The 26,643-nt window shown below is 41.7% G+C and overlaps 1 protein-coding gene across 1 annotated transcript in view; it reads right to left on the bottom strand.

The window, feature by feature from the left end:
• Positions 1–26,643, bottom strand: part of SCAF8 (SR-related CTD associated factor 8) — a 208,983-nt gene that overhangs the window by 6,175 nt on the left and 176,165 nt on the right. The window contains exons 21-23 of the transcript XR_006388664.1: positions 10,351–10,436; positions 8,449–8,704; positions 8,280–8,323 (exon numbers count right to left, since the gene is read on the bottom strand). The gene's annotated coding sequence lies outside the window, so the exon portion shown is untranslated. The remainder of the gene's footprint in view (positions 1–8,279; positions 8,324–8,448; positions 8,705–10,350; positions 10,437–26,643) is intronic.

Genomic DNA, 26,643 nt, shown 5'->3' with positions numbered 1-26,643 from the left:
GGAATAAATCCTCATGTCCCTTCTCCTGTTCTTTACTCCTATTGTGTTGAGCGATGGGACTGGTTAACCTATCTTCCTCCCTTTGTGTCTTTTCAGTGAAACATGTGTTTTTTTGTACAACCTGTGGGGGAGGGGGGAGATGTTGCGTTGATGAGACACTAGGAGGTGATTTGTTGAACATAACAATTTTATCCCGAACACTGGGGTGATTCTATTGGTGTATACACTTGTCCTCCTGTTGCTTCAGTGGAAGAATCAGGTTGTTGAAAGACAGACACTGATATCTGTTCCACCAAGGACACAGGCAGGCGGGATGCTGTGGGCACTGGTTGCAGGACAATATGACCCGCAGCCAATATTTCCTCCTCTGAGAAAGAAGGGTAGAGCTTCTGAATGCTCTTTTCAGTCACCATGTGTTTTTTGTTACACTCAGGGTTTTTTATCGCAGTGGTTTTTCTAGGATTTTGTTCTCTCTTCCCTTTCTAAGGTCCGCCTCAATATCGTGTTTATTTGAGTGATTGTGTACCTTTTTAGGTGATTTGGCCTTTTTGTGTTGTGGGCCTATCATACCAATGACATGCTATTTCTAACCATTGTTCTCCTCCTTTTTGCATATATGTTGTGTCCCACTGTGGGTCTGGGTCAAAGTGTGGCCAGGCGACTTTGTCTCCCAAACACAGTCCTTTGACCATATCCATCTGATCCACTGAACTACATGTGTCTATAAACTCTGTCCATCCTGCCAAGTTATCTACCCACGGATTGATGAGGTAGTAATTTGTGGGACTAACCCTTGCATCATATTCTTTACATGTTTCTCCTACATTTGGAGGCGGAAACTCCACTTTTAAACCTTGTCCACCAGTAATAATATATGACAATACACAGCAATAGTAACAAGGAGGTATGTCTGTACACTTACCACCCAGACAAGACCTCCACAAAACTATATGGATCAAACCAAGGTAGGTCAGTTCTCTGTCGACAGTTAGATAAAGTAAATAGATCTCCCGGAGATCCTATGGTGTGTCCCTGACACAAAACAACATAGTTACTATTAACCACCTCAGCCCCCCTAGCTTAAACACCCTTAATGACCAGACCACTTTTTACAATTCTGCACTACACTACTTTCACCGTTTATTGCTCAGTCATGCAACTTACCACCCAAATGAATTTTACCTCCTTTTCTTCTCACTAATAGAGCTTTCATTTGGTAGTATTTTATCGCTGCTGACACTTTTACTTTTTTTGTTATTAATCGAAATTTTTGCAAAAAAATGAAATTTTTCATTTTCAATAAAAAAAAAAAAAAGACATCTATATATAAATTTTTCTCTAAATTTATTGTTCTACAGGTCTTTGATTAAAAAAAATGGTTTGGGTAAAAGTTATAGCGTTTACAAACTATGGTACAAAAATGTGAATTTCCACTTTTTGAAGCAGATCTGACTTTCTGAGCACCTGTCATGTTTCCTGAGGTTCTACAATGCCCAGACAGTAGAAACCCCCCACAAATGACCCCATTTCGGAAAGTAGACACCCTAAGGTATTCGCTGATGGGCATAGTGAGTTCATAGAACTTTTAATTTTTTGTCACAAGTTAGAGGAATATTATGATTTTTTTTTTCTTACAAAGTATCATATTTCACTAACTTGTGACAAAAAATAAAAACTAATCACGAAATATCTTGGGGTGTCTTCTTTCCAAAATGGGGTCACTTGTGGGGTAGTTATACTGCCCTGGCTTTTTAGGGGCCCTAATGCGTGAGAAGTAGTTTGAAATCAAAATGTGTAAAAAAAAGCCCTATGAAATCCTAAAGGTGCTCTTTGGAATGTGGACCCCTTTGCCCACCTTGGCTGCAAAAAAGTGACACACATGTGGTATCTTCGTACTCAGAAGAAGTTGGGCAATGTGTTTTGGGGTGTCATTTTACATATACCCATGCTGGGTGAGATAAAGCTCTCGGCAAAAGACAACTTTTCCAATTTTTTTTATACAAAGTTGGCATTTGACCAAGATATTTATCTCACCCAGCATGGGTATATGTAAAAATACACCCCAAAACACCTTGCCCAACTTCTCCTGAGTACGGCGATACCACATGTGTGACATGTTTTGCAGCCTACAGTACATGCGCAAAGGGGCCCAAATTCATTTTAGGAGGGCATTTTTAGACATTTGGATTCCAGACTTCTTCTCACGCTTTAGGGCCCCTCTAAAATGCCAGGGCAGTATAAATGCCCCACATGTGACCCCATTTTGGAAAGAAGACACCCCAAGGTATTCAATGAGGGGCATGGCGAGTTCATAGAAGATTTTTTTTTGGGGCACAAGTTAGCGGAAATTGATTTTTTTTTTTTTTTTTCGCACAAAGTCTCCCTTTCCGCTAACTTGGGACAAAAAGTTAAATCTTTCATGGACTCAATATGCCCCTCAGCGAATACCTTGGGATGTCTTCTTTCCGAAATGGGGTCACATGTGGGGTATTTATACTGCCCTGGCATTTTAGGGGCCCTAAAGCGTGAGAAGAAGTCTGGAATATAAATGTCTAAAAAAGTTTACGCATTTGGATTCCGTGAGGGGTATGTTCATGTGAGATTTTATTTTTTGACACAAGTTAGTGGAATAGGAGACTTTGTAAGAAAAAACAAAAAAACTCAATTTCTGCTAACTTGTGCCAAAAAAATGTCTAAATGGAGCCTTACGGGGGGTGATCAATGACAGGGGGGTGATCAGGGAGTCTATATGGGGTGATCACCCCCCTGTAAGGCTCCATTCTGACGTCCGTATGTGTGATGCGTGGATCCGTAAAACACATACGGACGTCTGAATGGAGCCCTACAGGGGGGTGATCAAGGAGTGTATATGGGGTAATCACCCCCCTGTCATTGATCACCCCCCTGTAAGGCTCCATTCAGATGTCCGTATGTGTTTTGCGGATCCGATCCATGGATGCATGGATCCGTAAAACACATACGGACATCTGAATGGAGCTCTACAGGGGGGTGATCAATGACAGGGGGGTGATCAGGGAGTGTATATGGGGTGATCACCCCCCTGTCAATGATCACCCCCCTGTAAGGCTCCAATCAGACGTCCGTATGTGTTTTGCGGATCCGATCCATGGTTGCGTGGATCCGTAAAACACATGCGGACGTCTGAATGGAGCCCTACAGGGGGGTGATCAATGACAGGGGGGTGATCAATGACGGGGGGTGATCAGGGAGTGTATATGGGGTGATCACCCCCCCTGTCATTGATCACCCCCCTGTAAGGCTCCATTCAGACGTCCGTATGTGTTTTGCGGATCCGATCCATGGATGCGTGGATCTGTAAAACACATACGGACGTCTGAATGGTGACGTACAGGGGGGTGATCATCCCATATAGACCCCCCGATCACGCCCCTGTAAGGCTCCATTCAGACGTCCGTATGTGTTTCGCGGATCCGATCCATGGATGCGTGGATCCGTAAAACACTTACGGACGTCTGAATGGAGCCTTACAGGGGGGGTAATCAATGACAGGGGGGTGATCAATGACAGGAGGGTGATCAGGGAGTCTATATGGGGTGATCACCCCTCTGTCATTGATCACCCCCCTGTAAGGCTCCGTTCAGACGTCCGTATCTGTTTTGCGGATCCGATCCATGGATGCGTGGATCCGTAAAAAACACATACGGACGTCTGAATGGAGCCTTACAGGGGGGTGATCAATGACAGGGGGGTGATCAGGGAGTGTATATGGGGTGATCACCCCCCTGTCATTGATCACCCCCCTGTAAGGCTCCATTCAGACGTCCGTATGTGTTTTGCGGATCCGATCCATGGATGCGTGGATCCGTAAAACACATACGGACATCTGAATGGAGCCTAACAGGGGGGTGATCAATGACAGGGGGATGATCTATGACAGGGGGGTGATCAGGGAGTCTATATGGTGTGATCAGGGGTTAATAAGTGACGGGGGGGGGGGGTAGTGTAGTGTGGTGCTTGGTGCTACTTTACTGAGCTGCCTGTGTCCTCTGGTGTTCGATCCAAGCAAAAGGGACCACCAGAGGACCAGGTAGCAGGTATATTAGACGCTGTTATCAAAATATACCTGTTAGGGGTTAAAAAAAAAAAATCGCATCTCCAGCCTGCCAGCGAACGATCGCCGCTGGCAGGCTGTAGATCAGCTCGCTTACCTGCAGTTCCTGTGAACGCGGTTAAACAAGAAGAATTCATTTATTAAGACTGTCTTCACTAGTGATTTCGTGCCGACGCAGAACCCTTTTTCTTTCACTACAAAACAACTTACAGAGATTTTTTTCCATGTGTGGCACTCCAAGTGCCGGCTTTATTCATGAAAGTACTCCAAGTACTTATTATAAACAATGTATCCCGGATACATAATAAAAACTCACAGGTAGAGATGTGGCCAGTGCCCTCGGACCGGGCAGTGGACAAAAGGGATGTCTCTCTTACCAGACACGAGGATGGCCTTCTCTATCCCGGACGGAGCCCCCAAACTGAAAGGATTTGGACCTTTCTGGACCTCTAAGACCACCTTGGTTTGATGTCACTGATGTCAGGAGAGATGTTTCTCAGTTGGCAATAATAGACACACACACACACACACACACACACACAAGTAAGTTGTGCCGAATGACCCTGAATGAGACAAGAATGTTTATTTTAGTTCTAGGATATTCCCAGAATCTGTCCTGGGACAGATAAGGAAACCTAACTCACAGAGGAGGGGGTTGTGAAACAGTGCATGGGTGAGATATTATAACAATTCTGTACATGTAAGAGAAAACAAGATGGAGTCACATTTCTCTTCAGTCACCAAGAGTGGGGTTAAGGGAGCAAATACATCCTAACCCTTCCCTCAAGTTATTGTTGTGTAATTCAACAACAGGGTGATTGTAGAGGGAAGTCAGGTGGGCGTATGTATGTATCTGCCCCTTCATTGATATGTGTAGGTATGTATGTATATGGGCCCCCTTATATGGCCAATAAGGATATATATTCCCTGTATGGACGTACAGTACAGACCAAAAGTTTGGACACACCTTCTCATTCAAAGAGTTTTCTCTTTTTTCATGACTATGCAAATTGTAGATTCACACTGAAGGCATCAAAACTATGAATTAACACACGTGGAATTATATACATAAAAAAATGTGTAACAACTGAAAATATGTCATATTCTAGCCACCTTTTGCTTTGATTACTGCTTTGCACACTCTTGGCATTCTCTTGATGAGCTTCAAGACGTAGTCACCTGAAATGGTTTTCACTTCACAGGTGAGCCCTGTCAGGTTTAATAAGTGGGATTTCTTGCCTTATAAATGGGGTTGGGACCATCAGTTGCGTTGTGGAGAAGTCAGGTGGATACACAGCTGATAGTCCTACTGAATAGACTATTAGAATTTGTATTATGGCAAGAAAAAAGCAGCTAAGTAAAGAAAAACGAGTGGCCATCATTACTTTAAGAAATGAAGGTCAGTCAGTCCAAAAAATTGGGAAAACTTTGAAAGTGTCCCCAAGTGCAGTCACAAAAACCATCATGCGCTACAAAGAAACTGGCTCACATGTGGACCGCCCCAGGAAAGGAAGATCAAGAGTCACCTCTGCTGCAGAGGATAAGTTCATCAGAGTCACTAGCCTCAGAAATCGCAGGTTAAAAGCAGCTCAGATTAGAGACCAGGTCAATGACACACAGTTCTAGCAGCAGACACATCTCTAGAACAACTGTTAAGAGGAGACTGTGTGAATCAGGCCTTCATGGTAGAATATCTGCTAGGAAACCACAGCTAAGGACAGGCAACAAGCAGAAGAGACTTGTTTGGGCTAAAGAACACAAGAAATGGACATTAGACCAGTGGAAATCTGTGCTTTGGTCTGATGAGTCCAAATTTGAGATCTTTGGTTCCAACCACCGTGTCTTTGTGCGACGCAGAAAAGGTGAATGGATGGACTCTACATGCCTGGTTCCCACGTGAAGCATGGAGGAGGAGGTGTGATGGTGTGGGGGTGCTTTGCTGGTGACACTGTTGGGGATTTATTCAAAATTGAAGGCATACTGAACCAGCATGGCTACCACAGCATCTTGCAGTGGCATGCTATTCCACTGCGTTTAGTTGGACCATCATTTATTTTTCAACGGGACAATGACCCCAAACACACCTCCAGGCTGTGTAAGGGCTATTTGACCATGAAGGAGAGTGATGGGGTGCTGCGCCAGATGACCTGGCCTCCACAGTCACCGGACCTGAACCCAATCGAGGTGGTTTGGAGTGAGCTTGACCGCAGAGTAAAGGCAAAAGGACCAACAAGTGCTAAGCATCTCTGGGAACTCCTTCAAGACTGTTGGAAGACCATTTCAGGTGACTACCTCTTGAATCTCATCAAGAGAATGCCAAGAGTGTGAAAAGCAGTAATCAAAGCAAAAGGTGGCTACTTTGAAGAAGCTAGAATATGACATATTTTCAGTTGTTTCACACTTTTTTGTTATGTATATAATTCCACATGTGTTAATTCATAGTTTTGATGCCTTCAGTGTGAATCTACAATTTTCATAGTCATGAAAATAAAGAAAACTCTTTGAATGAGAAGGTGTGTCCAAACTTTTGGTCTGTACTGTATATATATTCCCTCTTATGTAGATGTATATATGAGGATGTGTGTATGCAGTGCATACATCTGTATATGTGTATTTGCCACGGCTCTCTCCCAGGTATGTGTGTATATATATATTTATATATATATATATATATATATATGGGCCTATAACTGCCCATGTATGCCCCAGGTTTAAAATTAGTATAGATGCGCCCCAAGTATCTATATACATATATATACTCAAATGCCCCCCATAGGGACCAGGAGGTGGGGCGGTTTTTGTTTCCTAACCAACCCCCTCCTAAATGCCAGTTCCTGCAGTGGGGTGGATATGTCTCCAGGTGGCTGGTGACTTCAAAGGCTAAGGGATCAATAGATCTGAGGCCTTTTGTCCCCAGCTTACTATGCTCTCCCCCACCTGGTGTTTATGACATGGGTGTGTGTGTGTGTGGTGCCATGGTGTCTTTGACTATACAAATTCTGAGCCTCAGGGATCTAGTCAGTTATCTGCTGCAGTCTGAGTGCATGCATTCCATCACACGCACACAATTATGTCATATCCCTGCTACTTGGATGGAGGAGGGGGGGGGGGGGGAGAGTGTAAATGACTTATATATCAGTCCAAGACAAAGGGAAGGGGGTCTTGGAACTGGACTACAAGGAGAGACACACGGGAGAGAGCAGCTTCATGACGTGCCCCTGGAGAAGGCCTAGTAACCCTGGATGGGCTAAGTAACCCCTGCTCCACCAACCATCCCCTAACCCCGGCTGCTGTCCTGACAATACCCCACCATTAACCCCTATACAATATCACCCCCTATCCCACTAACGATTACCCCTATACCCTATTCCATACAATCCCTATCCACCGCTATTGTGGTATGTAACCCTTCATTTCCCTGTAGGGATAGTTTTTAGTCCAGGTTGGGTGGGCTGCTAATGCATGTGTGTGTGTGTAAGTGTATTGTATAGTTAGTTTGTGGATGGAACTTGGGATTGTGTAGTGTAGTTTAGTACTGTATATTTAGTGCTGTATTGTTAGTACTGTATTGTTAGTGCTTTGCGTACGTTGTGTACTGTAGGTTAATAAATACTGTGTGTTATTTGTACCTACTGTGTAACGTGTTGTTATTAGCGGTAGCTAGCTCAGTGAGGCGCTTGCAGATAGCTTAGTGATTAGCGTAAGGCAAGGTCAAAGTATAGTGTTATTAATACAAAGGTATAAATAGGCGGAGTCATCGGTAGATGATTCCTCTTATTTATGATTAATTATTGATATTTGCATAAATATTGGTAATTAATATTCTCCATTTACACGGAGTATACTCTACAACCCATATTAGAGTTTTTAAAGACTTTAGAGTCGTTGGTCCGGCCGTAGGCTCCAATGTCCACTGCCACAAATTTGTACTGCGCATCCGTGATGGCCATCAAAATTACTCAGCAATATTTTTTATAGTTAAAATACAATGAACCACTTCCCGAAAATGTTTACCATCAACTGCTCTAAGGCAGTTGGGAAATTGAGATTTCTCATAAACTTTTGCCGCTATTTCATTCCACTGTTGTGTTGTTGGGTGTGGAATGTAATCATCATGAAGCAGATCTCATATTGCTTTACATTTGTCTTGTACTATGTAGGAAATGGTTGATTTACCCAGACGGACCTGAAAGTGAAGACTTGATAGACTTTCTCCTGTGGCAAGGAAACCTAAAATACAAAGAGAGGGAATTTGAAGTTCTCTGTTTGCTTCAAGTACCATATTTGCTACAACATTTGGTACATCATATCAAACCTCAGCAAAGCTAATGTAAATTGGAATAAAAAATATGTACCTTAGGGTAACCATTAAGAGTTCTTCGGGTGACACACCATCTGAATTTGGTATTCCTTCTACATAGGTGAAGTTTCTGCACAAGCTCATCAAAGCTTGACACACTCAACCATAGATAATCCAAACATTTTTCAGGATGACGGCGGAGATCTTGATATAAAGCGGAAAATAGGCCTCTTGTGCATCATGCTGAGTTAATTGGATGAACCCAATATCTTCTTCGACATGCTTGTCTTTCCATTTGTCTCCATTGCATCCTTAGGATAAAATAATCCAATGAAAACAAGAGATCAGCCAGCAGCATTTTCTGCTTTGAATAGAAAAGCCACAACTAAAATTCTACTCAGAAATATCCATATATATAGAGCAAAAAGAGGGAGGTAACAAAAAAGTATCCGTTAATAAACAACAAATAACAGAAAATAACGGAAAGCAAATGGATGCATTGTGTCCGTTTTTTAATGGATCCGTTTCATCAATCTGTTAAAATAACGGAAAAGATGCTTTCCGTTGGTATCAGTTTGCATTCCTTTCCAGTATTTTGAATGGATACAAATATAACGGAAAGCCCTAAACGGTGATGTGAACGAAGCCTAAGATATATCATAACTATAGATATATAATTACAAGTAAAAGTATTTGCTTGCAATAAAATTGTCACGGATGGGGGAAACCCTCAGCCGTGCGATGATACGAGATGTTAGTCGCTGTTCGGCCAGGACAACAGAATAAGGGAGAAGGGTCACCTCCTAACACATCCCTAATCCGACCCTGACTCCTAGCTGCATGAGCCGACCTTGAAGGTAGGAGGGCTCATGCTCAGGAACCTCGGATCCCTACTCACCCTCCGCCGATCCATTAACTAGGAGCTGGGTAGACCACCTGTTCCTCCTGGATGCGGAGAAACAGGAGTCTAAACTGGCAGAGCTGCAAGGGGATATAAACATAAACAGACTATGGATATGGCAGGAGAGTGAAAGACTTCCACCCCTACCTGCCACAGACACACTGACTGGATCCCTGGAGACAAGTGCTGAAGTTCACACACAGACATAAAAGGACACAGCACACATAAACACACAGGAAGCCAGAACCATAGCTGCAATAATAACAGACATCACATAAACTTAACATCACATAACAACATTTATGACCACAAGGGTGGCCCTCACTGGCGAGATGGTGAATAACCAGGAGGCTGTCTCCAGCAAACCGTGGCTGAAGAACCCCTCAGCTTCAGGTCTCCACAGAGACTTTATAGCCCAAAGTGGCCACACCCACACAGACACACTGTGGGAAGGGAGTTAACCCTTCCATCACCAAACAGGGTAGTGAAGCCACTAAAAGGGGAAGTGCACAAACAACTATCACACTGCGACAACGACATGCGTGGCAACCGTGTCCAGGGAGCCGGCCAGCAGGCCTGAGACACTGCCACCACATGTACACAAAGAACACGTTGCCGCAGACAACCGCAAGTGACGGAACAACACAGTGCACACACACATAACCAAAGGCAACCGCACGCATACCTGTTGTCCGCGGCAACCGCACTTGAGGCTAACAACTAAGTGCCCCCAGCTGCGGTTGACAACACCCAGACTGCGGGCAACTGCACGCGGCTCCCAAGGAGTCACGACCATAAGCATGACAAAAATACAGTATGTTATGACTCCTCCAGATTTGAAATGCCATGACTTATCAGCATACTGACTTCCTGAAATACATGAGATGTACTCACAAAGGCTGGCTTACTTGACATTTACTCAAGCTGTCTTGAGAATTACAAAATTGTACAGTACTTTCACCCAGTGCAATCATTCTGATATTATATTATTCCATGTTGCATATCAAAGTTATAATTTATGAGATCAATAAAAAACAGAGGTCATTACAGACTTACATAATCAACGTGACCATGGTTTTATCGTGTTGGTGCTGATTCTCATTCCACAATTTTCCTTCTGTCTTCCAAGAAACAAATACCACCTAATATGGAGAAAGAACACATTCCATTTTAACAACGAATCATGTGGAATGAGATATATATAAGTATACATATTTGCTTCATCATATTTCAAATGATTAAAGGGACTGGGAAGCTTTATTATATTGCTTGAAACAACCTTCAACTAAAGAACTTTGTATGGAAAACATTATCCTCACCTTCAACTCAACAGTATTTTATTCAACTTGCAATATTTTATTTTTCCTTTTGACTTGTGCAAGAAAAGTATTTGTCTGATGATTACACCAAAGATACTTGCCTGTTAGGAGTATAAAGGGTCACTGAGTTTTCATAAAACTTTTGATACATATCAAAGGGAGTTGGAGTGCCGAGTGCCCCCTCCGATCTTTCTAGTTTTACAAAAACTCAGTGACCCTTTAAATTACTATAGTAAAATAAGACCATAGGGGGTCATTTACAAACAGATATATACCACTTTTGTGGTGTATATCTGACACAGATCCTGTTGTAAACCATGTTGTGGCAGAATCTGTGACTTCTTCCCTGCTCACGCCAGGACTAAAAATGGGGGCATGGTGGTCTGGTTTAAGCTAAATGCACACGACCGTATGTGTTTTGCGGTCCGCAAGTTGCGGATCCGCAAAAAACAAAACAACAGATGACATCTGTATGTAGGACATTTTTTTGCGGGGCTACGGAACAGACATACTGATGCAGACAGCACAAGGTGTATTTTTTGCGGACCCATTGAAATGAATAGGTCTGCATCCTATCTGCAAAAAAAAAAAAAAAACGAAACAAACAACGTTTGTGTGCTTGAAGCCTTAGGCATAGAAAATGGTCTAAATGTAAGACAGCAAGGAAGCTGTCTTACATTTAGAATCGGCAGTGGATACGCCAAAGTTTTGTAGAGGCAGGTGCCTCTACATAACTTCGGCGATCTGCCGCCAGCGCAGGGGTTATTAGGACCAGCAACTAAAATGTGCCCCATAGTGTATACATTTATTTATATTAAAGTGCACTTAAAAATTGGTAAGGGTCCATTACCCCGGATCCTTTTAAATCCAAAGAAAAGGCTTCAGCGCTGCATAGCCTTCACAGTTTTTGTCTGCACAGCAGTTATCCCAACTGTGCAAGGAACTGCAGCCGGTCCATTTGTAGGGCCAACCATTGCTTTGTAGGGAAAAACAGTAAAGGAAATGCAGTACTACACCAGTATCGATGGTGTTCCTAAATGTCAGATCCCCATAGATATGCCATCACTTTATAAAATGGGAAAACTCTTTAACCTGTTAAGGAAGGTGTACCAGTCTTACAACACCCTATACATTTATGGCACATGGTATTGAAGAGTAAGTTCATGCAAAGTAGATTTGTTTCAAAAACCTCTGCGGCTGTCCCAATCATATGAATGGGACTTGCAGCAATCCATCTGCACATGCTGCAGCCTCACTTATATTCAACCAAGGGATATGTGGGGACGCGAATCCCAGAAGGAAGTGAGAGCCATAGGAAACTGACACAATGGCCCCTTTATTCTTAGGGTTAGTGAGGGTCCATTGGAAAGACTCCCGCACATCATAAAGTGATGACATATGCTAGCGATATGCCAGAACTATACATTATAGTAACACCCTGTAATTATGCATCTCTATATTGATATACCTGCATAAAGCTTCAGATGTATATCAATAAAATAGAATCTCATCAAGTTAATTTATTTCAGTAATTCAATTCAAAATGTGAAACTCATATTATAGAGATCCATTACAGACAGTGCACTTCAAGTGTTTATTTCTTTTAATGTTGATGATTATGGCTTACAGCTAACGAAAACCTAAAACTTGATATCTCAGATAATTTTAATGTTATATAAGACCAATTTAAAAAAAATGATTTTGAATACTGAAATGTTGGTCTACTGAAAAGTTTGCACAGTATATGCACTCAATACTTGTTTGGGGCTCCTTTTGCATGAAATACTGCATTAATGCAGCCTACCATGGAGGCAACCAGTCTATGGCACAGCTGAGATGTTCTGAAAGTCCAGGTTGATTTGATAGCGGCCTTCAGCTCGCTTGCATTGTTTGGTGTGGTGTCTCTCTTTTTCTTTACAATACTCCATAGATTCTCTATGGGATTTAGGTCTGGAGAGTTTGTTGGCCAATCAAGCACAGTGATACCGTGGTTATTAAACCAGGTATTGGTACTTTTGGCAGTGTGGGCAGTTGCCAAGTCCTGCTGGAAGATGATATCAGCATCTCCATAAAGCTTGTCAGCAGAGGGAGGCATTAAGTGCTCTAAAATTTCCTAGTAGATGGCTGTGCTGATTTTGGATTTGATATAACACAGTGGACCAACACCAGCAGATGACATGGCTCCCCAAACTATCACTGACTGTAGAAACTTCACACTGGACCTTAAGCAACTTGGATTGTGTGCCTCTCCACTCTTCCTCCAGATTCTGGGACCTTGATTTCCAAATGAAATGAAAAAAGCCCAGGTAAGACGCTTTTGACTTGGTCTCTGGGTCAAGAGTGGTTTTGAATTGAATTACTGAAATAAATTTACTTTTCAATGATATTCTAATTTATTGAGATGCACCAGTATGTACAGTATTACATATTTGTGAAAGTTGCATTATACACCACACACTGTCTTTTTATATCAGGGAAACATGTAGGTGGCTTAGGAGATTGGGCCTGATTTAAATGGCAACTTTTCAAATTCCCTATAGCTATGTCCTCTCTCTACCTGAAACAATGTTTCAAAAATTGAACTACTTTCAAACAAACTGTTTTCTCCATCTACCAACATACCTAAACCTGATATCTCACTCTCACTGTGTAGCGCCACTATCACGTCTAGGCAGCACACCCGCTGTCTTGGTGTTATGTTTGATACTGATCTTTCCTTTACCCCCTATATATCCAATTGCTCGCCGGCGGTCGTCTGCACCTAAAAACATCTCTATTATCTGTGCCTTTCTTACTATGGAAGCAACAAAAACTATCATTGTTGCCCTGATCCATTCTTGTCTCAATTACTGTAACCCATTTTTAATTGGTCTCCTCCTCACCAGATGTTCCCCTCTTGAAGCTATGCTGAATGCAGCAGCCAGGTTCATTTATCTGTGTTATTGCTACTCTGATGCCTCCGCCTCAGCCAGTCATTGCATTGCTTTCCCATACAGTATAGAATTCTATTTAAACTGCTCATTTTCACCAACAAAGTTCTTCACAGTTCTGCACCCCACTACATCTCCTCCTTAATTCTTGTCTACTATCCTACCTATGCTCTACACTGTGAAAATCATGTATTGACTTCTCAAGAGCTGCATCAGTTCTCTGGAATATCCACATCCACAGTTTTAGTCCCTCCCTAAAAACACATATTTTTAGGGTGGCCTATCACATCCCCTAATCTAACTTTTCTCTATTCACCCCCCTCCTCTCAACCTCATTCTACAGAACTTGATCCATCATCCATCAGTATCCACCACACTCCATGTACTCAGAAGCACTGCTGGTGACTGGCTCATGCAGCTTTATCTTAACAACCCTTTGTTAAGATGGTCAGACCATTGTATACAAAACAAGCACTTTTTACCTTTTGTGTCACCTCTATCTCCTCATTAGTTGTAAGCTCTTATGAGCAGGGCCCTCATTCCTCTTGTTTTAATTATTGACTTGTTTGTTGCTATGTAATTTATGACTCTGTTTGTATATAAACCCCCGATTGTAAAGCACTGTGAAATATGTTGGCAAAAAATATTATTATTATTATGAATGAATAACTATTAACGCACAAAACAAAGGACCCAGACAGAAGGCAGGACATTCTAGAAGAACACTTCACACAATTGATAGGTGTCAACAAGATGGTAATTCATGAAATGATACGCTCTCTCATGCATGCCACCACCTGAGGTAGCCCTGTTTTACAATATGACAGAGATCACTACAGTCAAGCCACTTAATGTCTTATTATGAGTCCTGCCAACCACAGTGGCATGAAACCAAAGTAAAAAAAAATTAGCCGGGGCAGGTCTCTGTGTCTTGCCAAATCTACCTACAACCAAGACACAGTGTGGCAGATACACTAAGACTAGTGTTTCATATGTCAGTCAATGTCTAAAGCCTCTTGGTGAAAAGGTCTCTTAATACATTTGGCGCATCTTCTGGCAGCAGAAATTCAAATCTACATTAGATGGGAGCCAGTGTACATGTGAACTAATGGCGGATGTCATCTCTTTAAAAATGCTCCAAAATCGGGTAGGCCATTCCTTGGTAGTGTGGGCCGGAGCCTGTATGTGGTACATTCCAGTGTAGGCCTGCAGATGGCAGTATTGCATTGGAATATACAGAATTTCTCATACACTAATGTATTAAATCACGTTAGTGTATTGCACATTAAGGTCCTGCAGGGGGCATAAAAAAAGTTTAAAAGTTTTTTAAAATATAAAAAAAATATATAAAAATTTAAATCACCTAGTTTCCCCATAATACAAATACAAATACAAATAAACAATAAAAAAATTAAGATATTATCCATTTGTATTTTTCCCTGCCACTTTTATCAGACTGTGATATATTATCCTGGGCTCCATGGCCCCCCTTTCGATTCCCTGCTCTGTATTGACCCCGAGTGGCACTTTTGCTACCACTGCCCCTACTGCCACCACAATGGCTACAAGTGCCACTACTACTACCAAGACCACTACCAACGCAGCTATGCATGGGGTCCTCTGCCTTCGCTTAAACGTCCTCCTCATGGCAGTCGAAATGCTGTCGCTTCTCACAAAAGTCATCTACAGGAAGACTCCCCTGCCACTAATAGGAATTGAGGGAAAATTGGAGCCTACTACTACTACTACTGGCAGGACAACTGATGCTGCAACTGCTGTTTGCAGTACTACCCACATTCTGACTCTCGGATGACGAGGTAAGGGTTTTTAGTAATACAGCATGTACACTAAAAAAGGCATAGTAAATGCAGTTTTTATTGATGTGAAAGGGGCTGAGTTGAGATATCAAGCAGAGGGGCTATACAATGTATGGTACTGTGCTTGGTGAGCGCCGATGCCTTCCCAAACGGCTGATCTGCAGACCTATCCAGAGGATAGGTCATCAATATAAAAGTCTTTTTTTTTTTACTGCATTTTCTTTGCATCGCCATTTTCTGACAGCCATAACTTTTTTCTATTGCCATCCACAGAGCTGTATGAGGGCTTGTTTTCTGTGGGACAAACTGTAGTTTTTATTAGTACCACTTTTGTGGTATGTATGACTTTTTGATCGCTGTTATTTGATTTTTATGGCGGAAAGGTGACAAAAAAAAGGCGAATCGTGCGTTTTCTTATTTTTTTTTTCGTTATGGCGTTCACTCCACAGGGATTTTTAAAATGTGTAAAAATATTAATAAATCTGCCCCAGTGTGAAAAGGACAACTGTCTGATTCACATACAAACCCCACAGAGTGAGTAATGCCATTGCTGCTTCTTTCTTGGAGATTCACTTGAAGTCAACAGTGCTCTCTGCTAGCCCCTCTGCTCACACAAGCATAGGAAACAGCCTGGGACAAAAATAACCAGTGTCAGCTGCCAAACTCATAGATTTCAAATCATATACAATAAAGGTTGCACATCTAGATGTCCCCCCCCATTTGTAAATATGCTGGTATACATAATAGTTTGTTTAACAAGCGTACTTATCGATTTACCCTTGTATTTTTAGCCTTTTACCTCTGGCAGTTAGATCATCTGATACCCATGAGACTCGTTGGATCCCACAGCATCTGCTGCGTGGACAGGATGTCAATCTCACTGTGCGTTTCTATGAGGCTGATATCGAGGTTTTGACATGAATGAATAGAGAAATTGTCTTCCTGTCCACAAAGCAGACGCAGTGGGATGTGGCAAGTCTCATCGAAGGTTACGAGATCTAACTGCTCAAAGTTACAGAGACTTAAAAAAATAATATATACAGTACAGACCAAAAGTTTGGACACACCTTCTCATTCAAACCGTTTACTTTATTTTCATGACTATGAAAATTGTAGATTCACACTGAAGGCATCAAAACTTTGAATTAACACATGTGGAATTATATACATAACAAAAAAGTGTGAAACAACTGAAAATGTCATATTCTAGGTTCTTCAAAGTAGCCACCTTTTGCTTTGATTACTGCTTTGCACACTCTTGGCATTCTCTTGTTGAGCTTCAAGAGGTAGTCACCTGAAATGGTTTTCACTTCACAGGTGTGCCCTGTCAGGTTTAATAAGTGGGATTTCTTGCCTTATAAATGAGGTTGGGACCATCAGTTGCCTTGTGGAGAAGTCAGGAGGATACACAGCTGATAGTCCTACTGAATAGACTGTTATAATTTGTATTATGGCAAGAAAAAAGCAGCTAAGTAAAGAAAAACGAGTGTCTATCATTACTTTAAGAAATAAAGGTCAGTCAGTCCGAAAAATGCGGAGCGCCCCAGGAAAGGAAGACCAAGAGTCACCTCTGCTGCGGAGGATAAGTTCATCCGAGTCACCAGCCTCAGAAATCGCAGTTTAACAGCAGCTCAGATTAGACACCAGGTCAATGCCACACAGAGTTCTAGCAGCAGACACATCTCTAGAACAACTGTTAAGAGGAGACTGTGTGAATCAGGCCTTCATGGTAGAATATCTGCTAGGAAACCACTGCTAAGGACAGGCAACAAGCAGAAGAGACTTATTTGGGCTAAAGAACACAATAAATGGACATTAGACCAGTGGAAATCTGTGCTTTGGTCTGATGAGTCCAAATTTGAGATCTTTGGTTCCAACCACCGTGTCTTTGTGCGACGCACAAAAGGTGAACGGATGGACTCTACATGCCTGGTTCCCACTGTGAAGCATGGAGGAGGAGGTGTGATGGTGTGGGGGTGCTTTGCTGGTGACACTGTTGGGGATTTATTCAAAATTTAAGGCATACTGAACCAGCATGGCTACCACAGCCTCTTGCAGCGGCATGCTTTTCCATCCGGTTTGCGTTTAGTTGGACCATCATTTATTTTTCAACAGGACAATGACCCCTAACACACCTCCAGGCTGTGTAAGGGCTATTTGACCATGAAGGAAAGTGATGGGGTGCTGCGCCAGATGACCTGGCCTCCACAGTCACTGGACCTGAACCCAATCAAGATGGTTTGGTGTGAGCTGGACCGCAGAGTGAAGGCAAAAGGGCCAACAAGTGCTAAGCATCTCTGGGAACTCCTTCAAGACTGTTGGAAGACCATTTCAGGTGACTACCTCTTGAAGCTCATCAAGAGAATGCCAAGAGTGTGCAAAGCAGTAATCAAAGCAAAAGGTGGCTACTTTGAAGAAGCTAGAATATGACATATTTTCAGTTGTTTCACACTTTTTTGTTATGTATATAATTCCACATGTGTTAATTCATAGTTTTGATGCCTTCAGTGTGAATCTACAATTTTCATAGTCATGAAAATAAAGAAAACTCTTTGAATGAGAAGGTGTGTCCAAACTTTTGGTCTATACTGTATATATATATATAAAAATGAAAAAAAAATGAATATGTAAGTTTTGTTAGACAAACTATCACATATGTCAGCCAAGCACGGGATGGGAGGAGGGTAAAAGAAAGAAAAAACTTTCTAGGACTATTTAATTAAACCAAGCTACACATTAAAGATTTGTATAAGCTAATGTTATGCATTCATTTTGCAGTCTGGACTATATAGTCATATCAGTTCCAATAAACTAACCAAGAGACTACTGATCCTAACAGAAAAGATATCTCCAGTAGATACAAACATATTACAGGCACGGAATCTTTCTGTTTAGTACATCTGTATGCATATTCATTCACAGTGAGCGAATGTCCATATGTACTAGCACAAGTCACTTGAAGAAAATGAACATGTGAACAAATGGAGATAGGAAACAAGAGATATTGGACAGCATGTGATAATACTGTGTATAACATAATATGTTCAGAGCAAATGGAGGTATAGCACGGCACAATGTGATGTGGGGATGTGGGAGGAAAGGATATGTAGGATGCATTGCTTTGTAGAAAACATGGATAACAGTATGGAGAAAAGGATTCAATTGTGTATGTGTGGGAGACAGGAAAGCTACACAAAATACATTGTAATATGACATAAAAATGATGGAGGACAGGGCTCAGAGATAAGCCTGCAAACATAAAACATATTTCCGTAACAGTGGTTCCCTTATGTCCTGGAACCTTGATTCCAGTCATTGACACAATTCGGTCAAGAAGATTATTTATATCACTCTCTTCACTGTCTATATATTGTGGGGACTCGCTCTGCTAGACAGGATTAGCGGACGCAGTATAGCGGCAACAAGTTCTTTGGATCAAACAGTTCAGTGTTTTATTCACACTTTAAGCAAGTGACAAAACAAGCAGTCATATTCAAACAAAAAGTCACCTTGCGGTGTTGGTGGTAATTTACACCATGCGGCAATTCTGCCTCAAAGAGTCCTTGCTGATAGCAGCACCAACCTGTTTTCACGCCAAACAGGCAGCAAGCCTTCATCCAGACACAAGGCTCCCAGATCCCAACACAGAGACCTCGCTTCTGAGCCCAGCTGCCTTTTTAAGGACAGCCAGGTGTTGCCAAAACCCGGAACAGCATTTAAAATCCGGTCCGGTATTTGACCTCACCTGGCTGTAAATCAGCCCAGCAGCACATGCTGGGAGCAAAATACCTGTTTTCCCAGACCAAACCTCTCACTGTGTCACTCTATCTATCTATCTAATCAGAAGCAATTCAACAGAAAGACAGCTATTGTGAAACTAAACCCACAGCTAACCAGATTTATCGGACATTTTATTAAAGTAAAGAAAAGCTGTTTACCAGTAGATAGAAAAGATACAAATTTAAGAGTCCTCAGTAGTTGATACTTTTTATCATCTGAAGAGGATGACAAATAGCAAGCCTACTAAATTCTGTTCATTGGCCATGGTACACTATCTGAAGAATTACATATTTATACATTCTGTAAAAGGACATATGTAGGAACAATGCGGTAAATGAAACAAGTCATATAAAACAAAACTATTAATATTGGGAGAGGAGTAAACAGCTGCAGTAGTAAATATTGGAGCCGAGCTAAATGCAGCTGAGCTAAACTTGACGGTTAATGAGTTACGAAAAGAATGGCAAGAAAAAGATAACTAACTTTTCAATGTATTTCAATAGCTTTTGTCACGAGATAACACCGTGATATGTTTTATCAGAGTCAATTTTAGCTTGGCTACATCTGTAGATAAGGATTTTGAAAGTTTTATTGTCCTCTGATTGAGATCTAGTCCATGGTTGATATGCCCCTAACAGGTCTGAGGGGTGCATTCCTTAAAGGGGTATCTAGCACATTCTGTAAAACTCTATTGTTCTAACTTCCTCATAACTGTCCTCATAAAAAAAGACTCTCACCTGTCCATGCCATGCCCTATTCCTGACCACTTTTGGTCCCCACAGAACCAGGAAGTGGCTTGGTCCTGTGACTGCATCAAGCCCTTGAAGAGCCAGTGGAGAGGATGGGAGTGGTAGTAGTCCTGATGAGATGTTGTGTCACAGATTTTCCTTCACTATGGCCATGAGTTTTCACCTGTGGCTGTAGGTGTCCACTTGATAGACTTTTGGGTTTGCCAAAGACTTAGTTGCTGGTAACTCCACTGACTGCAGGACTGTAGCTCTGAAGAATATCCACAGTCTTTGACCTTCAGTCTCCCTGGAGCAGTGTTCCCCACAGTTGAGCTGATTCTGTATCCCTAAAGACCCTGGGAGCAGGAACAGATATTCGGGCTTCTTCACTTATCACTAGCCTAGCTGGCTCTCCCCAGAGGTCTCCCTCCTGACAGGAAGTAGGACCAGCACACTCCCACCAAGAGTAGAAGAATGGACAAACCTTTTAAGAGAAGTACTAGCACATAAATCCATGTAATGAATTCATTCCTGTTCTGAGTGTTCCAAAGGTTGTCATTAGTTTGTATTCTCAGACCTTCCTGTCTACTTCAGATTTGAAAGTGTGGTCAGGGGTACAAAAAATTGGCAATGGTAGATCTATCCTTTTTTATTATTCTGTGTGATGATGACCATTCATTCTTGTTCTTAGTTTCTTTCCTGGTTAACCTACATAAAAGAGCCCCATTATGACATTAAAGGGGTTGTCTCACTTCAGAAAATGGTATTTATCATGTAGAGAAAAGGTTAATACAAGGCACTTACTAATGTATTGTTATTATCCATATTGCTTCCTTTGCTGGTTTCATTCATTTTTCCATCACATTATACACTGCTCATTTTCATAGGTTATGACCACCGCTGCAATGCAGATACAAAGTGGTTGAAAAAGGAGCTGCTGTGCATGCATGCCTATTCACACTCCCACTCCTATAGTGTGCAAGCAAGGCCATCACTGCTGGATTGGAGGGTGGTCGAACAGTGTATCATACATTGGCAAAATGAATCAAGCCAGTGAAGGAAGCATTATGGACAATCACAATACATTAGGAAGTGCCTTATATTAACTTTTTCTACATGATAAATGAAATTTGCTTAAAGAGGACCTTTCATGGTTTTGTATTAATTGAAATAAATACCTTTACTTGGGGGGTACCCCCGCTGATGCTGCCACCCTGCCTGATTTTTTAAAATATCGCTCCTACTTCCCCGCAGTTTTCGTGCTCAGTATGCTAATACTGAGCATCGGTACAGGGAGGAGGAGACACCAGGGTTTCTCAATGGGTGTCTCCTTCTCCCTGGCTGCGCCACGATCCAATCACAGTGGAGAGTGTCACAGCCAGGGAGAAGGTGAGCTTTTTAATACTAAACCATGAAAGGTCCTTTTTCAAGGATAACTGTCACATTTAGACCCTAATTTCAATTTTCATATATGTAGTTACTAATAACATGATATTCCAGAATCAGTTATTATTAGACTGACTTACCACATATTTAATAAGATTCAGCCCTTAGCAACCAGTCTGCATAAAACTGCAATTTCACTATTCAGTTAAGATGGTCGCCACTGCCCTCACCCTGAGGCTAATCCCGCCTGCCCTCACTAGCCAGTAACAATATCCCCCCAAAAGTGTCAGTAACCAGAGCCCTCCCCCTAAAGGGTTAATCTCCTGCAGCACAAAGGGGTCCTCTTACCACATGTTGCTTTCATTTATACACTGAGCAGATGGCAGATCTCCCTTCCCTGTTGTGCGCTGCTCCAACTCTGCATTCTCCAGCTCTGCTGTGTGAGGGAGCGTCTGCCAAGCGCAGGGACAGGGAGAAGTGCACACAGCCCAGGTACTGTTATCAGCTGCTGGGGAGGACCTGGCTTTAGTCATTTACTTACAGTCCCTGGCTGTCAGTAATCTGACCTTGCAGGCTGCCTGCTTCTGCGTCATCCGTCCTTCAACAGATAGACGGACCATACCTAGCAACCCTATTTTAAGCACAGGTAAAAAAAAGGCAGTACAGGGAACACAAATGTGGAATTAAGGGGTAATTGAATACACAGTGAAAAGTTGAAATAGGGCTACCAATGTGATATTAATCACCACAATCCAATACAATTTAAAGGGGTTGTCCCGGTTCAGAGCTGAACCCGGACATATCCCCATTTTCACCCAGGCAGCCCCCAGTTCATGCTCAGATGAATCGTGCAGGGCAAAAGAAGCAACCAGGCTCTCCATAGGTCTGCCAGGCGGAGGCTTCCACCCAGCAGTGAACCCGATGACGTCACCGGCATTGATGGGTGGGCTTTAGCGCTTCCCTAGCCTGTAAAATCCCGCCCATCAGAGCCGGTAACATCACCGAACACACTCCTGGGCGGAAGCCTCCGCCTGGCAGTGTGTTATTGTAAATAAAAGAGCCCTTGCCCTGCGTGATCCAGCGCAGGGCAAGGGAGAGCATCGGAGCATGAAATGCTCTGATGCTAATATCAGGGGTGCTGCCTGGGTAAAATTAGGGGTATGTCCGGGTTCAGGTCTGAGCCCGGACAACCCCTTTAAGTACTGTACATACAACTAGGTAGACCATTTTTGATGTGCTGCAGATTAAGGTACCTTGAATCGTGTAGGCCTAATGTGTGTTGAGAATCTTTATCTTGTCCATGGTTATTATATATAGACTAGTTTAACTTTTTTTTTTTTTTTTCCAGGGAAAGGTTCTGGTTGTGTTAGAGGACAGTGAGCTTCTCAAAATGATGTTTCTCAAATTAGAGGGCTGTCTACAAGGCAAGGGGGTTTGGTTCTGGAAATACTGATTTTAAATGATCTTTTTGTAATAATGAATGTAGTCTCCATGCAATTCTCCTTAGCATCTCCAGATGCTGATTGTAAGTAACTTCCAGAGGCACCCGAAGAAAACCAGCGAATGTCTCTGTAGTCATCTTCAACCAACATCTGAGGGGAGATGCATGTAAACTACACCAGTTGTTATAAAACTATGACCTCAGTATTTCCAGATCCTCTGCTGTATTACAGTCAGCCTCCTAATTTGAGAAACATCACTGTCAGAAGCTCACTGTCCTCTAAAACAACTGGAATAGTATTGGCCTGCAATAACAAAAAGCTGCAGAACCTGTCTATATACAAACCGGATTCCAAAAAAGTTGGGACACTATACAAATCGCGAATAAAAACTGAATGCAATGATGTGGAGGTGCCAACCTCTAATATTATATTCAGAATAGAACATAAATCACGGAACAAAAGTTTAAACTGAGAAAATGTACAATTTTAAGGGAAAAATATGTTGAATCAGAATTTCATGGTGTCAACATATCCCCAAAAAGTTGGGACAAGGCCATTTTCACCACTGTGTGGCATCTCCCCTTCTTCTTACAACACTCAACAGACATCTGGGGACCGAGGAGACCAGTTTCTCAAGTTTAGAAATAGGAATGCTCTCCCATTCTTGTCTAATACAGGCCTCTAACTGTTCAATCCTCTTGGGCCTTCTTTGTTGCACCTTCCTCTTTATGATGCACCAAATGTTCTCTATAGGTGAAAGATCTGGACTGCAGACTGGCCATTTCAGTACCCGGATCCTTCTCCTACGCAGCCATGATGTTGTGATTGATGCAGAATGTGGTCTGGCATTATCTTGTTGAAAAATGCAGGGTCTTCCCTGAAAGAGATGACGTCTGGATGGGAGCATATGTTGTTCTAGAACCTGAATATATTTTTCTGCATTGATGGTGCCTTTCCAGACATGCAAGCTGCCCATGCCACACGTACTCATGCAACCCCATACCATCAGAAATGCAGGCTTCTAAACTGAGCATTGATAACAACTTGGGTTGTCCTTGTCCTCTTTGGTCCGGATGACATGGCGTCGTGACTCGTCTGACCACAGAACAGTATTCCATTTTGCCACACTCCATTTTAAATGATCCCTGGCCCAGTGAAAAAGCCTGAGCTTGTGGATCTTGCTTAGAAATGGCTTCTTCTTTGCACTGTAGAGTTTCAGCTGGCAATGGCGGATGGCACAGTGGATTGTGTTCACTGACAATGGTTTCTGGAAGTATTCCTGAGCACATTTCTGTGATTTCCTTTACAGTAGCATTTCTGTTTGTGGTGCAGTGTCGTTTAAGGGCCCGGAGATCACGGGCATCCAGTATGGTTTTACGGCCTTGACCCTTACGCACAGAGATTGTTACAGATTCTCCGAATCTTCGGATGATGTTATGCACAGTTGATGATGATAGATGCAAAGTCTTTGCAATTTTTCGCTGGGTAACTCCTTTCTGATATTGCTCCACTATCTTTCTGTGCAACATTGTGGGAATTGGTGATCCTCTACCCATCTTGGCTTCTGAGAGACACTGCCACTCTGAGAAGCTCTTTTTATACCCAATCATGTTGCCAATTGACCTAATTAGTGTTAATTGGTCTTCCAGCTCTTCGTTATGCTCAAATTTACTTTTTCTATCCTTTAAAATGATACATTTACTTGGATTAAATGTTTGGTCTGTCATCTACGTTCTATTACAAATAAAATATTGACATTTGCCATCTCCACATCATTGCATTCAGTTTTTATTCACAATTTGTTTAGTGTCCCAACTTTTGGGGAATCCGGTTTGTATAATAACCATGGACAAGATAAAGATTCCCAACACACATCAGGACTATAAGATTTCAGGGTACATTGACCTGCAGCACACAGAATGTGCAATCTGCAGCTTATTGCCCTGTGTAAACAGGAGCCTGCTACTGCCAAACTGTCAAAATCTATGGGGACACACAATCGTAGTAGTTGGCAATGATTGGAAATAAATGTTTTTTTTCCAGATTACTGCCAGTAGTATTGACTCACGTAAATGGACCCTAACTGCTCACTTTGTATTGATAGTTGTGTTTTGCATCACTTGTCTCATATACCAAACTAATCCTTTCCTTCAGATATTGAGACTGATGACCTAAGTAGTCTCTTATTTGTTATCATCTTTCAGTTTAGCCATTATTTCAAGGACTGTTGACTCTCTTCTTTATGTGTTTTAGACACTTTTTGCACCTCACTAGACAAATTGTAGAAAATGAGGTGTGACTTAAAGCAGAACAGACTTAAAGGAAAGGAGTGTGGCATAGAATTCATCAAAAGTAATATGTGAAGCTGCACCAATGTGTCAGATAACCAAAGCGTGGTGCTCACAGTTGAATAGTTACACCCACTCTACATGAAAATTTTTATATTAATTAACACCTGGGCACTCACTGACATGTGTCAATTGAGAGTAATTTATTAATACAAATGGATAATCAATAGTAAATAGTAAAATATTAATAAAAACAATAGAGAACTTCATAGTGAACTGCAATTGTTTGTACGGCCACATATGAAGAATTGGTGTACTCTCACCTTTTGAGGACCGCCTTTATGTACTGTTGGAGAAATTTTGCATTACAAGGCATACGATCTTATACACTTAGTGGTATAGTGTATGATTTGTAAGGATCCTTTTTCCTGATTAGTGGAGGATTTTATAATATAGGATTACGGTACTTCTACCTTCACCTCTGCATAGCTTTACATTTGCACATACGATCTCTATTGTTTTTTATTAATATTTTACTATTTACTATTGATTATCCATTTGTATTAATAAATTACTTTCAATTGACACACATCAGTGTGTGCCCAGGTGTTACTTTATATAGAATTCATCAACATGCAGCAAAATTGCTCCAAAATATTGATGTAAAATAAGCCAACCAAGACATGGCATAAGGATGACAGAAGCAAGATGCACAAAATTAATCAAACAGTATGCGCAATACACCACTGTGATAGATTTAGCTTATCTTCTGCTTACCTGGTTCACATTGAAGTCTAAAACAGCATTAAAGGATATGTACATATGTACACCTTTGGGTACATTTTTTTAGGATTGCATTTTACTCATTTAGGGCTAAAAAATTGGTCTTTATTAATAATATTGAGCCGCTCTGTTACAAAGGGTTAACTGTTTTTCTAGCTGTGTGCATCCTACTTTTACTCTGTGCCAGTCATCTAATAAGCCTTATCTCTAAATTAATAAGAGGTCATGAACACTTATTTAAGCCACATTCTTATCAGTTAGATAAGGATTGAGCTTTGATGAGTGTTTATAAAGTCTGAGAGCAGAGATAAGGAGCCAGTCAGCTCCCTGCCTGACGGAGCAGAGAACATTTAGATCCTACTAATAGCGCATCTCAGCTCTGTACAGAAAAAAGGACTCCATATTTTTTAATAAAGACCAATTGAAAAAAAGATTTTTAGCTCATAAGTACAATACACTAATAAAAAAAAAAATGAGTTTTCGGCGTGATCGCAATGCGTGACATGAACACATAGCACCAGCACGGAATCCTGACCCATTCATTTCAATGGGTTTGTGTACATAAGCGATTTTTTTTTTTCACGCATCAGTGCCAATCGCAATGTGTTTTTCACTAATGGCTGCTAAGAAATGTTGTTTGTAAACCTTCAGTTTTTTTATCATGCATGTGAAAAGCGCAACAAAGTACATTGCACCCCACAAAAAAAGATTAACGCAAATGCAGACAAAACTGACTGAACTTGCTTGCAAAATGGTGCGAGCTTCACTGAACGCACCCTGAAATCATCCGGAGCCAATCCGCATCATTCGTGTGAAAGGGGCCTTACAGTAGTTTGTTTATGGGGCACAAGTTTTAAACTGTCATAGCCAGTTTAC

The sequence above is a fragment of the Bufo gargarizans genome, chromosome 4 (genome assembly GCF_014858855.1).
Source record: "Bufo gargarizans isolate SCDJY-AF-19 chromosome 4, ASM1485885v1, whole genome shotgun sequence".
Classification (NCBI taxonomy): domain Eukaryota; kingdom Metazoa; phylum Chordata; class Amphibia; order Anura; family Bufonidae; genus Bufo; species Bufo gargarizans.
Note: the sequence above shows the minus strand (reverse complement) of the source record. Positions and strands in the feature narration are given on the sequence as shown.